At 36.7% G+C, this 14,706-nt stretch overlaps 1 protein-coding gene across 2 annotated transcripts in view; it reads left to right on the top strand.

Moving 5' to 3' along the window:
- The window catches only part of LOC131439212 (autophagy-related protein 13 homolog), a 103,591-nt gene that overhangs the window by 14,779 nt on the left and 74,106 nt on the right, over positions 1-14,706 (top strand). Inside the window, exon 1 of one of the 2 annotated variants that reach the window (XM_058609967.1) lies at positions 10,537-10,934. The exons of the other annotated variant lie outside the window; for it this stretch is intronic. The gene's annotated coding sequence lies outside the window, so the exon portion shown is untranslated. Of the gene's footprint in view, positions 1-10,536; positions 10,935-14,706 lie in introns of those variants that run through there. 2 annotated transcript variants of the gene reach the window in all.

The following is a 14,706-nucleotide window of genomic DNA, read 5'->3' as shown; positions in this document are numbered from 1 at the left end:
TATTCTTGGAGTTTTCCTTCACCACTTTCGGTGCTTCCGGAACAGGAAAAGGGGGGACCAGTAGTGCCGAATTAAGTTTTTATGCCCACGAACTAACAAGCCATCGACCATCGTTTGTGAAATACTACTAATGAAATTGGTAATTTTCCACTTATCACGCTTTAGTTCCGGAACCGGAGGACGGATCCGGATGAAATGTTCTAGAAATTTTTAGGAAACTATAAGACCTTTCATTTGAATCTTATTTTGTGAAAATTCTGTTGAGCCGTTTCAGGGAAAAATGAGTGCACACTTTTTCTCTAATTTTCACATATTACCATGTAACTCCGGAACCGGAAGTCGGATTCAAATAAAATTCAATAGCAGGCTATGGGACTGTTAGTCCTTTTATTTGAATCTAAGTTTGTGAAAATCGGTTCAGCCATCATACACACACACAGACATTTGCTCAGTTCGTCGAGCTGAGTTGAATGGTATATGACATTCGGCCTTCCGGGCCTCGGTGAAAAGTCAGTTTTCACAGTAATTGCATAGCCTTTCTATATGAGAAAGGCAAAAATAGCCATTTCGAATTATTAAGGTAATGAAAATAAAAAAATCTAAATTAGCAAATGTAAGATTTCTTTAGTTGTCCCATAAAATAACTAACTAAAACCAGAAAAGTAACTAATTTTTATCGCCGAAATGCTGATTTCGGTCTTTCCGTGTGATAAAACAGGTGGAATAGGACACGATCCTTTAAGTTTTTATCAGCTCATTTTTAGTTTCTTTCTTATTGATCTCACAACAATTGAATTATAACTAATAAATGGGATCCTGGATTGTCTTTAGCAATGATATTTGCTCTGAGCCTTTCTCAGATAACTTTATAATTTATTGATTACTTTTGGATCTTCTTCTTCTAAGAAATAAATATGAGATACTAAAACCGCACCGAGAAATAGATACACAAAGAAGCTAGATGTTTTATTTTTAACCAGTGCCCTCTCAAAACGAAATCCTGGATACGGGCCTGCGATTAACCAAATCTATATGCTATCGCCTATCCATGGTCCAACATTTGTTAGCTTACCTTCGGTTACAACGGAGTCAAGCAGCTTTGCCTGGAAGTTTTCCCTTAACTATGCTCGTTCGTACATCAACTTCCAAACCGATGGTTGAGACAGTGTTGGAAATTTTCCGCAACTCGTACACACTCGTGCACAGTATCAGTGTAGTATGTGTAGGGGTTCCAAACAGACACACCTTTTTAATCGTGGTTCGAATGTGTGCGAGGACGGTCAATTGTCAATATCATTGGCTCATCATGCGGGAATGCAACCATCACAACTCCACTGCATACTGCAACCGAGATCGAGAAGTTATGCTTTATGTTCGTTCGAGATCATCGACAGAGCATTGTTACAATCAAAGCGTTTATCTGTATGATGATGTTGAAATTGTTGGATTTCGTTCGAAGATCAGCGGAAAAAGTAGAGCAGATAGAGTATAAAAAGGAAATGGACCTTTTTATGTGATGGTGAAAAAAACTGTTGAACTGGTCCCATCAGCAAACAAGTATTCTTATTGTATTCTGTGAGGTCGATGCGAGTTTTGTAATGACCGCAAATGATTTTTTTTTTGAGACACAAATAAAACAACGCTTGCTACGTGTGAGAATTTGTGTACATCGAAGAAAGTCGAAACTGTCAAATCGTAAAGTCACGTTTTACATGATCACAGTAAGCGAAAAAAATACTGAAAAAAAATTGTTTTGATTTCTGATGCAAGGCTTGCTCATCATCGGCACGTAGACCATTAGCACACTCTGAAGGTACCATTCAATGACCATGTGGTTTCGGCGTTTTCGTTCGGGCGGGTAGCCGATTAGTCATCGATGCTGGCTCACTCCGGAAAAGGGACGGACGGCACCCGCAGAAAACGGTTGTTTTCGTACATATGTGGGTTCGATGATTTAGAGAACGAAACAAAAAAAAAACTGGTTTTTCAAAGGTTGTTCATTGATTAACCGATTGTTTACGTTGGCTTTCCTCTTTCGGTTTTTCGTCCGTCCGGGGGTCAATCAGTGCGTACCGCGAGCGCACGTCAAACTAAACAGGGGCTGATTCAATGAATCTCGTATGGAATGTAGGAATGGATGTTCGATTAAATTTTAAGTTGATTTTAGGTCAACATCGAATCGAAAAAACCTTAAATTCTATATCGTTTGATTTTCAGTATCGTTTGAATCAAAGCAGGCCAAACCGGTTTCGGTGTCATGGACCTGCATTCAACAACAATTGTATCGAATAATAATAATAATAATAATAACACTAACAAACGTCAAAAGTAACGAACCACGTGGATAATTAGGTACAGTCTGGAAACAGGCCCATAGTAATTCGTTACGGTTGCTGGTATTTGTAGTAGTACTGTAAAAAAGGATATTCTTTTCCTACCCAGCTCCTTCCCAATTCAGCAGACATGCGCAATCGGAATGTCATTGAAAGGCAGTGGAAAATACCGAAAATACACGTGGTCGGCTGTGATCTTCACGCAGGCCACCGAAAACAGATAGAATCGTTCGTTTATCATTCTCAAACATGCTGCTAGTCACGTTGTCCCAGGTTCCCTTTGCCTTGAGATAAATAACAAGCATAAATTGGTAGGCTTGCCTCGGTAGTATGAAGTTGTGTTTTTTTTTTTTGACGATTCATTTCAAACACTCATGCATTCAGTAAACAACAAGGTGTCACTTTGTCTAGTTTATGTAACGTTCATTTTAACTGGAAGTTCTTTAGTTTTCTTTGTTTATGAAGCGCCTGCAACAATTCCAAAGTGACGTGCAAACACAATTTATTGTGCTGTGCTTTTTTTCTAAGGTTAACAAAATCTCAGCTGGAAAGTTTGTGTAGAGTTTGAGAAGAAGGAACACCGTGTTTCAATTCTAATTTCTTTACTATATTTGCTATAAATCTGTTAATAAACAGTCAATCAGTTGAACAATAACGATTTGGGACGGGTATAGCGTGATGGGTAAGTCGATGCCCTTTCACGCAGCCCACTTGGGTTCGATTCCCATCCCCGCACATAGGGTCAGAAAATTTTTCTGGCCCGAAGAGGCGAATGACCTTAAGGTTAAACCTCTATAATCGAAACAAAAAAAACGACTTGATTCTAGACTTGTTAGGACATAGAGCCGTTTTGAGCTAGTTTTTACTATTTACTTCAGTATCTAACGAGGAAAATAGACTGCAAAATGATTGACGAAGAATACAGCAAACTGAAACTCGAACCCGAAACTTGATAGGAGAAGTTACAGATTTAAGACCCATCTCTGCGGTAAAGACGAACCTAAGAAAATGTTTTACACAACACATTCAAAAAATAGAGTTGGTCTTCGGTATACTTCGTCTCGTTATTCAGATCGTCTCTTCAAGACCCTTCTGGCTCAACAAAACCTCTGAATTTTCCTTTAGAGGTATACATCAAGAGGACCTATTGACTGACGGTGTTGCTCTAATACTTTTGAAAAAAAAAAACAAATGGCAAAACAATTGTCCTTTCCATTGCTACATATTTCTAACATGTTCATTGTTTCCAGAAATTCAGACGTCTTCCAATCCTAGCTCAAGTCACACATTCGAAACTATCCTGAAAGTAACTAAATTATTTGAAAAATTAGCAAAATATAGAGGAAAAATTTTCAGCATGTAACAAATCTTATAACAAACACTATCTTGACCAAAAAGTTCCCGGAATATAATCAGAACATTAAAAATACAAAATTATTCATAAAAATCGATATTGTCCCCTTCAAAGTACTCCCCATGCGAATGGAACACACTTTAGCCAGCATTTGATCCAATCCTCGAAACATTTTTTATATTCAATTTTCGATATGTCCATCAGAGCCATTCGCGATTTTTCCATAATCTCATCTCGAATACTAAAACGCGTTCCACAAAGCCGTTTCTTCAGTTGACCGAATAGGCGAAAATCGCAGGGAGCCAAATCAGGTGAATTCGGTGGTTGCTGGTGACGACGGCATTGTGTGACGGTGCGTTATCGTGGTACAAGATTCACGAGTTGTTTGTCCTTAAATCTGGTCTTTTTCGACGAATCGCTTTACGCCAACCTATCATAACACCTCTGCAGACTCTCTAATAGTCAGTTTGCGGTTTACGTCATCCATTCTTTGATTTTGTTGATGTTTTCATCGGTTTTCGATGTCAATTGCCTACCGCTTCTCTCATCATCATTCACAGACTCACGGCCACTTCTGCAACGTCCGTGCCTCTGATAAACGACTGTTTTCTTCAGATGATCGTTGCCGAAATACTCTTCTAACATTTGCAATGTTGTCGCACCATTGAAACCGTTTTTAACGCAGTGCAAGTCCGTTGTTGCGAATTCAATTCCATTTTTAAAATTGTACTAAATCGAAGACACGCACAATCGCAGATGTAGCGTAACTTTTACAAATGTCCAGATATATCAAGCTGAAAATTTGATAGAATATCAATGACAGATGTGGCACCCTAAATTGAGAGCGCCACACGGCCGGTAACTTTTTGACCAAGGTAGTAAATCAACATGATTTTTTTTTCTGAAGACCGATCAACTACATTTGATTTACTTGAATTTGTGACCTTCGCTCTCAATGCAACGAATAATAATCGCAATTGTGTAGAAACATTAGGCACCGACTTCACTAAAGTATTGGACCATACTCAAATGGTCAAACTTTAAAATATTGATAAGATGTGAATATTACAGCTTTTAAAATGTAGAGGAGGGTGTTCGGTTACCGGTACCGTTTTGTTTTTGGCTTATAATTTTTGATTTTGATTTTGTTTTCTATAGCAATGGAAAGCTAAAGTTTAATTTGATTTGATACCAGTGATTAGAATTGTTCTCTAACTTAAATAAGTGATCATTTTTGGTCATTTCAAAAAGTCATTTAAAAAACAGGCACCCCAAGAAAATCTGCTAGAAATGCAAAAATTTAAGTAAAAACAGCCATGATTTAGAGAATAATAGGCGGGTGGGCAATGTCAGAGACATAACTGGATGTCGTGAATACGAAAACAACTGACATGTTCCTTAATTTGAAACGATGCACCTAAACTAAAGTACAGATTAGTTACATTTAACATTCTGAAACACAAATATTATGAAATAACCAGTATAGTTCCTTAAAATAAAATAATGCTGGCTCTGAAAAGAACCTTTTATGAAAACGTTTGTGATGGAGAGTGATGAGTCGAATTCGAATTCCGATGGATGCCGCTGACTTCCGTCATCTAATTCCAGGCTGAACTGTTGTACGTGGGTGGGATACTGATATGGTTGGTGTAGGTGTAGCGTTTACAACCGATTATAATCTTCCAATGAAGAAAACATTAATTCGCTGGGTTGATCAATGATACAATAGCCATATTTTATTGAACGAAACTATCAATATGCTATAGGGATTCGTTTCTAGCATTCAGAAGGGTCAAATTGCGTAATTCTCTACGACATTAGGGACATTTTTCGCAAAAACAAAGAAGGCTTCACTTGATCTCGATTACTGTGAATTTTACACAGCGAAAAGTGCACAAATCTAACCAAACTGATATAGATTTTCACTAAACTGAGGATATTTACCTTTGATTTGCGAACAACAAATCCTAATAGTTCTCTAGAAAACTTTTGAGCCATAAGAACGGCTGATTTTGTGTAATGCTCTCCACCATTGTGTTTTCACCAGTGCAAATGACTGGCAGCTGTGACGTAATCGCTCTTGTCGGAAGCGAAACTAGCTTTGCAGACGACACAAAATACATCTGCTCGCAGTGGCGATAGAATCCAAACTGATCCAATTTTTGTTAAGAGGTTTCTTTTTGATTGATTTCGTCTGTAGCTTTTTCACTAAAAATCGATCCTAACGGCTATAAAAATAGCATATAGAATTTTAATTTCGATTATTTCATTTCGGATTTGCATTTCATCGAAAGAAACTATCAGGATGCTCTAACGGATTTATTCCTGCCTTCCAGAAGGACCAAATTGTGCAACTCACTACGATATTAAGCACTGTTCGGAACATTTTTCTCGAACGATTTATTGTACAGCAGCAGATATTTTGTTCTCTTCCTCAGAACGCGTTCTGATTGGCTGGTGTTGACATGGGTCAAATGAGACAGGGTTTTCAATAGTGTAATATTAAAATACTTCAATGCTGTTGCTATACACGTTTAAGTTGAAACATTTCGATTCTATTGGTATTTAGATTTATAAAAATCCTTTCACAGATCACTGAGCTATGAGCTTTAAAAATACGAGAAAGGCAAACGCCTCTTATGAATTATCCTTTTTGATACTCGTTTATACCAAACATTTCAGAAAAGTTTAATTTTGAATTATTTGAGATTATGTTACAAATCTGAAAATTTTATCATAAAATTGTGGTTATATTTCCGATGGCATGTAGCAAAAATTATGTTGATTCGTTAGATACAACAAGAGATATTCACGATCAAAAACTTATCACTCTCTCAGAGGGTAAATTTTGAAAAGGCTCCCTATAGTAAAGTAAGTCGTATTCACGACAAAAAAAAGCAACCTTAACACTGTTTGTTGCATTGGTTTACTCTCATGTATTCAGCATTATTAGTGTGGTAGAATACGTCGTCATTAAGTTATATTTTAGTTCAGATGCACAGTAAAAGTTTCAAAATTCACGCAATCAACGAACGGTTGTTGATATTCGAAAGTGTACAAGAAGCATGTCAATTTTGTTCGTATTCACGTCCTCCAGTTATGTCTCTGGCATTACCCACCCACCTTTTTTGTAAATTGCCTTTTAATCTTTAAATCAATATCGTGAGTGTAGAAGTCGATTAGTTATTTTTTCCAATAATTTTATTCGAAAAGTCGACTAGTTATGTGAAAATCACACGTGCAAAAATTTTATGTGGGATTTGGCATTTTTTGACTGAAGCTATTTGAAAAAAAATGGTGAAAAAGGTGAATCAAATTTGGAAAAACAAAATATGCGAAGTGGCTTTTCGTGACAGAGTCTACATGTACAGAAAGCTTCATTAAAATTTTGGAGGGCGCTGCCAACATGTATTTGAGTTGGTTAGTCAATAAACTTTTGTTTTGTACCCAGCCGTGACATGAAAAATGAGTATACATATGTGGTACATGGAAAAGCCTTTTAGATGAATGAAGCGCGTTTTCATTCGATTTCGGAAAAGTTTGTATTGACCTTTGTGCGATTTTGATTGTTTTTTCCTTTTTTTCTATATATAAAAATAGGTATAGAATTCGCTCAAACTTTAGACAAATTTTCCGAGGCCCGGAGGGCCGAGTGACATATACCAATCGATTCAGCTTGACGAACTGAGCAAATGTCCGTGTGTGTGTGTCGGTATGTGTGTTGTCAACTAAGAGGTCGAGATCTCCGAGATGACTGGACCGATTTTGATCAAACTAGTCGCAAATGAAAGGTCTTCCCGTCACTCTGAACGCTTTTAAATGGTTTTGAGATCGGATGTTTACTTTTTGAGTTATACGAGATTTTATGTCAAAATTTTAGGTTTTTTGATAATATCTGTTTCAATTGACCTTGAAAACATAATATCTTTTTAGACATAGATTCCACACGGTAATAGCTGTCCAACAAGCCATAGATTGTCAAAATTCGTCCATTTTTAACGTAGATATCCATATTTTTGTCTAAGCGACTTTTCGCCTTATTCCAGTAGTAGGAGTTTTACGCGCTTGATGATAAAGCGATGTTTCGGAGCAAAGTGAAACACAATGTTCAATACTGTTTTATGCAATTGTTTTTTGGTACCTAAAAGACTATGCACAGCACCCTTTTCCATTACGTTTCAATTTTAGCACGGTTTGTTTTTGGCAACATAATCATTCGAATATGACATATGTATAAGAAAGATGGCAGTATTTTCAAATCCAAAACAATATTCAATATATACATTGAAACATACTGCTTGCAACAATAATTACTGGAAGAACACAATCATATAACATTCGAAGAAGTTCCACGAGATAAGCAAATTTGTGCGTGAAAAGTAATTCATTTCATTAATTTTTGATTTCTGCAAACTTAGATTCATATTTAACTCAGTCCTGTGCTCTAATATAAGGTTTCTGAATTTTATTTGGATCCAACTTCTGGTTCCGGAACTACAGGATGATATATGTAATAAAATTAAAACAATGTAACTCATTTTACTTGTAGATGGCTATATCGATTTGTCCATCTAGCATTCCAATAAAAGGCTTTAAGGTCCCATAAAACTGCTTGTTTTTTAATCAGATTCGACTTCCGGTTCAGGAGATACAGGGTTATTAGTGGAAAAATTTCACACAAATTTATCGAGTTTATCGGGTTCACAGATTTTGAGAGTCGATGTCCAAATAAACTTATTTCCGTTTTACCAGTATTCAGGTTTCGATCCTGAAAGGTACCCAAAAATATTATGTGGAACGCACTACGATTTCTCTAAAATAGTTACACTGATTTTCAAAAACTTCGAATCTAATGAAATGGTTAACAATCCATTAGGCGAATTGAACTGACTTCGCTTACACCGATTTCCGAATTCCGTTTCCGAACGTATCGGGAATAGAGAAGCTAAAAGGAACCAGAACGAATTTAATAAACAAAAATTCAAATTAAAATAAATTTATGGTTCCATACAAAATTGGTAAATTTGATCCGGATCCGATTTCCAATTTTGAAACTACAGGGTTAAGGGGTTTTTAAAATTCAAACCGTCATAGAAGATGACGATACTAAAAAATCTTCAAAGTTGGGCTCAAAACTATTCCAATTTATTTTTCATATCAACTAATGGACATACGAACTATTTTGGGTTATGCTGGTCTCTGAACACCGTTTCTGAAAGTAATATAAATAATGACAAAAACTTTAAAGAGGAACCCACTTCTACAATTCATGGAATGTTTAATCGATTGCAACACGTTTAGTTTGAAAGGAATAAGGTTCATACAATTTCTATCTATTCATGTTGAAGATTCGAAAATTTTAATTACAATTCATTTAAATCGACGGTCATTAAAATAATTTCATGAAAACTAAGGACGTTTTTTATTCTTTATCTGAAACCGTGAATTTTCCATTTGTGCAGATTTCATTTCAAATCGAAATATTCCGCACCAGTCAAAAAATTTTACCTCACTTCACGGTCAATTATTACCCGCAGCTCATCACGTCACGCCCATAGTGCTGCTGCAGTTTTACCGAAGGTTTCCACGCTTTGAACCTAGACCGTACCACGGCTGCTGTTGGTGTAGGTTTCTTTCAGTTTCTTTTTTTCAGTGTCTGCATGTATTCGTGAACTGTCTTACACTCAAAAAAATCCACACGTTAACCTTATGTGAAAAAACACGTAGATTCCAAAAATGGCTTTGTCATCGGAGTTTACGTGATCTTCTTAACAACCAGCGGATCATGATTGAACATGAATTGAACCATATGTCAGAATTATTGCTGTTGTCACATATATTCTATGTGTCACGCACTTACTTGAATTCATTCTGTCATGTTCATTTTGTGCTCGCAATATGGCGTCAGTTGAAAAAACCTAGAGCAAACAACATAGGAAAAATCCCTTTCGACCCTTCTAAGGTATTTATCACAGTGATTTTAGGGTAAATAAAATACGGAACTGGAACACAAAAACTGCTCCAAAAATACGAAACTGAAAAACAATTCAATTTTGTTTTTTTCTACAGCGGAGTTCAAAAGGCAAAACCTTTAGATTGTGTTCCAGCACATCAATCACATCTTGAACTACTAGTTCCAGCTGAATGCATTCCTTAAAGGGAACAATGTTTGCTTCAGTTTAGTTGCTTCGGAGAAAGGATTTAGAACATAGCATTCTGTATTTTTGATATTTTTCACCAGTGATTCAACAGAAACGAATTTAAAAAGTAAAATTTTCAGAATATCTGCGTGCGAACAAAATTTATCGCAATGTTATGTCCAACAGACTATGTAATCTGTTAGTTTTTAGTACCAATATAAATTATTAAGATTCAATATAGAACTTTTTAGTAACAATTACATGAAAATAATGTGACAATTAAGTAAAATTCTGGTAAAAAGTAAGTTAAAATGAAATAAATTTTACAGCACAATTCAAATGAACTTTGTATAAATTTCACAAAAGTATTCTATAGAATCTACGAAAAAAGTTACGTAAATATGACGTGATACAAATGTGGACTAAGAGTTCATGGGTTCATTCTGTGCTATCTATACTTCACATAAGTATTACAAGAAAAGTTCTATGGATAAAAATCACATACGTTTTCACGTAGCATTGAAGTGAGGATTTTTCTGAGTGTACTGTAGGTACTATAGGTGTAGGGTATTGGTATTGGTACAACATAATTCCACGGTCCCTCTGCATCGAACGATGACGACGATGGTGGTGATGATGATGAAAACTCGGCTAGGTATGCTATGCTATATGCTCTATATGTTGACGCATTGCCTATAGCTACGTTGTATGGAAAAGCTCCATCTTTGCTCGCGTTGGCCATGTAATCTTTTCTCGGTATTTTAGACAAACAGTTGAATAAGTAAGTTATTGATAAGTTGTGCGAATTCAATTTCAGTGAGGTGAAACTTATGCTCTGTTGCATTGAAAATTCAGCTAAACATTAGCATCTGCTGAAAAGTTGGTGTATTCAAAATTGTGAGAAATTTGTCTGTGTATTTTATTTTACTCAGCGTAGTGACAAACCCGTGAGAGTGCAGAGAAAACTGATTTTGATGGCGGGTTGAAAATTCAATTTTGGTTTTTTTTAAATACAATATGTTTGCATATCAAAAATTTATCCGTGAAACGTAGTGCTGTTTAAAGTGGTGAATTTGGGAATCTGAAAAAAAAATTACACTTGTGAAGGTAAACAAATATTTTTTCTTACGGTCATTCAAGGTTATGATCATCTCCAGAAAGCACATGTTTTATCAACTAAGGTCAAATAAATTCCATGCACTAAATTGTTCTTTTGGTCGGAGTTCGCCTGCTTGATATTACGCAATGTCAATTAGTCAAACAGCTTCATCGCCTTTTTGCAATCTTCAAGCTTGAGTGAAATTAACCAAAAAAAAAACGAGACCAGATCAACGACCATGTCGTATGGCGGCAAGACGTTATTATTCCACCTCATCCAACTAGGGTTACCAATCTCTAGCGCCACAGTCGCCGTTTTCAGACAACGATGACTCAACTGCTTGTTTTTTTTTTTTTTGGTTTGTATTTCCCAATATGCAATTAGGTTGGCGTCACCCTTGTACCAGACACAGTCTGTTTTGGCGGGCTTCTTCAATTTCCAATTGGAATGGCATCCTATTTTTGCTTTCGTTACCTGTGTATTCCATCAAAACACGGTACACCTGGGGCGGCACACCGACTATGCAATCACTAGAAGCCATTCCTTCCATACACGTAGTACGGTAGGCAAATTGCTTTGTTTGTAGTTACCATACACATACAGTCTACTCGTTTCGGCTTATGTTGAAACTTTTCTGGTTGCAAATCTCCCCGTAGCAACTTCGAAGAATGCCAAAATTTTGGTTTACGTGCTTCTCTTGTTTCATAACAATCTATCTGTCGAATAGCGTTTAGAGAGTTGGTCATGACTCCGTTCTGGTGTTCTCTCTAGAATGTTCACGTAGCATTTTATTCCAGTCATTGCATGAAATTTGAATCTTTATTCTATTTTAGTTTGGTTTTATTGAAACATTTTGATGCATAAAAGATCTGCGAAACTTCTCTGAAACTTTGACCCAATTCTACGTTTTAGCGAGAAGTTTAGTAAAACGTGTTGCTGATTCTATGTTGAACAATCCATTTTGGGAACTGAGCAACACCCCATGTCCCGTCCAACGAATTTTTAAGGGTTTAACAGCAGTTTTAGATCAATCAGAAAGCTGATTTGTTTCAGTAATGCCATCTTGAGAAAATACTTGTGTTTTGTTCATATTTGTGTGAGATATTGATTTCAAATTGAAAAAGACGACTTTGACTTCATCCACCGTTTGCAGGGAGTATTTAGTTTTCGTTTTTGAAAACTGAAGCTGATTTCTGAGGACTCGTAAAGAGCAGTAGAAGCGTCTCGTGACGAAATTTATGGATTGTGCACTGCGTAAGTACACTCGGGTTGGTGGTTCAATGCATACGGCGCTGGTCTTACAAGCCAGTTCGAGTCCCGACCTGGAAGGATTCATAGTGTGAGTATGATCGTAGTATGCCATGCAATGATTCTGTACGCTAAGAATCGGCTGCGAAGTCTGTTGAAACAGAAAGGCCAAATTTCACAAAAGGAATGTAATGCCAAGACTTTGCTTTGCACTGCGTAAGTGAAAACTAAAGATTGAGGAATAGATATTCGCTTGTGTTTTTCAATACAAGGGAATAACGAAATACTTTTGGATGGGAAGTTTTTATTAAACTTATTTCATATAATCGCTACAATAAAAGAATTCAGCGCTCTGCACGTCGAGTAAATCTGTCAATACCTTCATCGATAAAACCGCACCGACGTTGCAACTGAGACAGCAATTTATTTCCAACTGCCATAAGCATAAGCCACTGAAACCTCTACTGAAGTTGTGCATGCAAGTTCTCACACAGTCAAACTTGACAGAGAGAACAACAAGCTGAGTTGTCTTCTCTTCTTGTGCACGGAAAAGACACTAACACAGCGACAAGAGGTACTTGAAATTTTAAGTTGGATGTATATAGGATGTGACTAAATACACGCAATTTCGGTGCACAAGGCAAAGTGCTTGAGTTCAGAGCGCCACGTATTGACCACGGCAATGCGATATGAGAAGATTGTTTGGTTGTCATTGACCCACAAACAGCTTAGAGTGCATTTGAGCATATTGTGCTGTGGACAAAATCGCTCATTATTTTTTATTCGGTACCATCCGACATGCTTTCATCGAATAATTATAGAGAATCTAATTATAGAGCAGTTAATTCCTATAATTTGAACGTTTGTGCAGTGCACGAGGTGCACATGAGAAGCAGATGCCACTGAGAATATGATTTGATTTGTTCAGTTAATCTATGATTTATTTTATTCTCAAGGTGCTCAACTATGGATTCCATAGTAGGATCACAAGAATGTTGATATTGATGTCGAAGACGTACAGTTAATGATTGGAGAATAGGCTAAAGAAACTGATGTCAGCAACATTATTTTGTGAGTGAGTTCGAGGACTATCCGGATGAAAAATTTTGTCAACCGAATATTCAACCATTGCAAGTGGTTTATTGCAGAAACGGTCTACGACTATCAATCTTTTGTCCTTCACGACGTTTATACCGGATGCTATGTCCTGCGGTTTACAAACTGACATTATCCACACGAACTTTTCCGCTGTCTTTGAAAAAAATTAACCACGCCTTTACAGTCGCTAAGTTGGACATTTTGTGCTTTGGTTCTAACATACTGCGTTGGTTTCATCCATGGCTCATTAATCGCCAATTAGAATTGAATGACTCTGTATCCAAAGAGTTTATTGCTTAGTAAAGGACTCCACTAGGCAGCCATTTGGACCCCCGATCTTCCTCCTGTACTTCAACGATGTGAACCTTTCTTTGGAATGTCCACGCTTATCTTTCACTGATGTTCTCAAGCTATTGCAAATAGTTCAAAGTAATGAGAATGCCGTTTTCCTCCAAAAAATTGACCCAGCTGTTTTTGACAAAATGAAGAGAGTTCCGTTTTTGAGTTTTTATCCACTTTGAGTTTTATCCACTATTTCCAGTACCTCCGGAACCGGGAGCTCGAAACCGGCGTAACTGGTCAGTTGCTAACCAAAACTATAAAATGTAAAAAAAATTAATCAAATTTAGAAGATTTTTCACGTTTTGCTTTTCTCATATAGAAAGATTATGCAATCACTGTAAAAATCGACTTTTGAACCGAGGCCCGGAGGTCCGAGTGTTATATACCATTCGACTCTGTTCGTCGAGATCACAAAAAGTCTGTGTGTGTGTATGTGACAAATAATGTCATTCAATTTTCTCCGAGATGGCTGAACCGATTTCCACAAACTTAGATTCAAATGAAAGGTCTTATGGCCTCATACAACTTTCTTGAATTTCATTTGAATCCGACTTCCCGTTCCGAAATTACAAGGAAATATGTGCAAACTTATTAAAAAATGCGCACTCAAATTTCTCGAAAATTTCTTAACCGATTTTCACAAACTAAGAAGCAAATAAAATGTCTTAAAATTCTTTGAAAAGTTGATCCAGATCCGACTTCCGGTTCCGGTATTACAGTGCGATTAGTGAAAATTTTCAATTTCATGAATATTTTTTCACAAGCGATGGCGAAATGAGGTGCACATTTTTATAAAACTTACTGCTAAATTCATCTAGTTGGCAGACCTTGTTAGTTAGAGAATATATAAAACTACTTTGGGACTACTAGTGCCCGGTTTCCGCTTCCGCAAGCACCGATAATGGTGAAGAAAATCTCCAAGAAAAAAGGGAACTGGATGCAAAAAAGGGTAAAATTCTTCTAGATTTGGTTTAACATTGATTCAATTTGTAGGATATATTAGTAACTTACTAAACGAACCGGCTTTGGCTATACTGGTTCCAAGTTCCAAGTTCCAGAAGTACCGAAAATAGTGGTTCATGCGGGTCCGAC

This window comes from Malaya genurostris, chromosome 3 (genome assembly GCF_030247185.1).
Source record: "Malaya genurostris strain Urasoe2022 chromosome 3, Malgen_1.1, whole genome shotgun sequence".
NCBI lineage: Eukaryota > Metazoa > Arthropoda > Insecta > Diptera > Culicidae > Malaya > Malaya genurostris.
The sequence above is the reverse complement of the archived record's forward strand: the minus strand, read 5'-3'. Positions and strand labels throughout refer to the sequence as shown.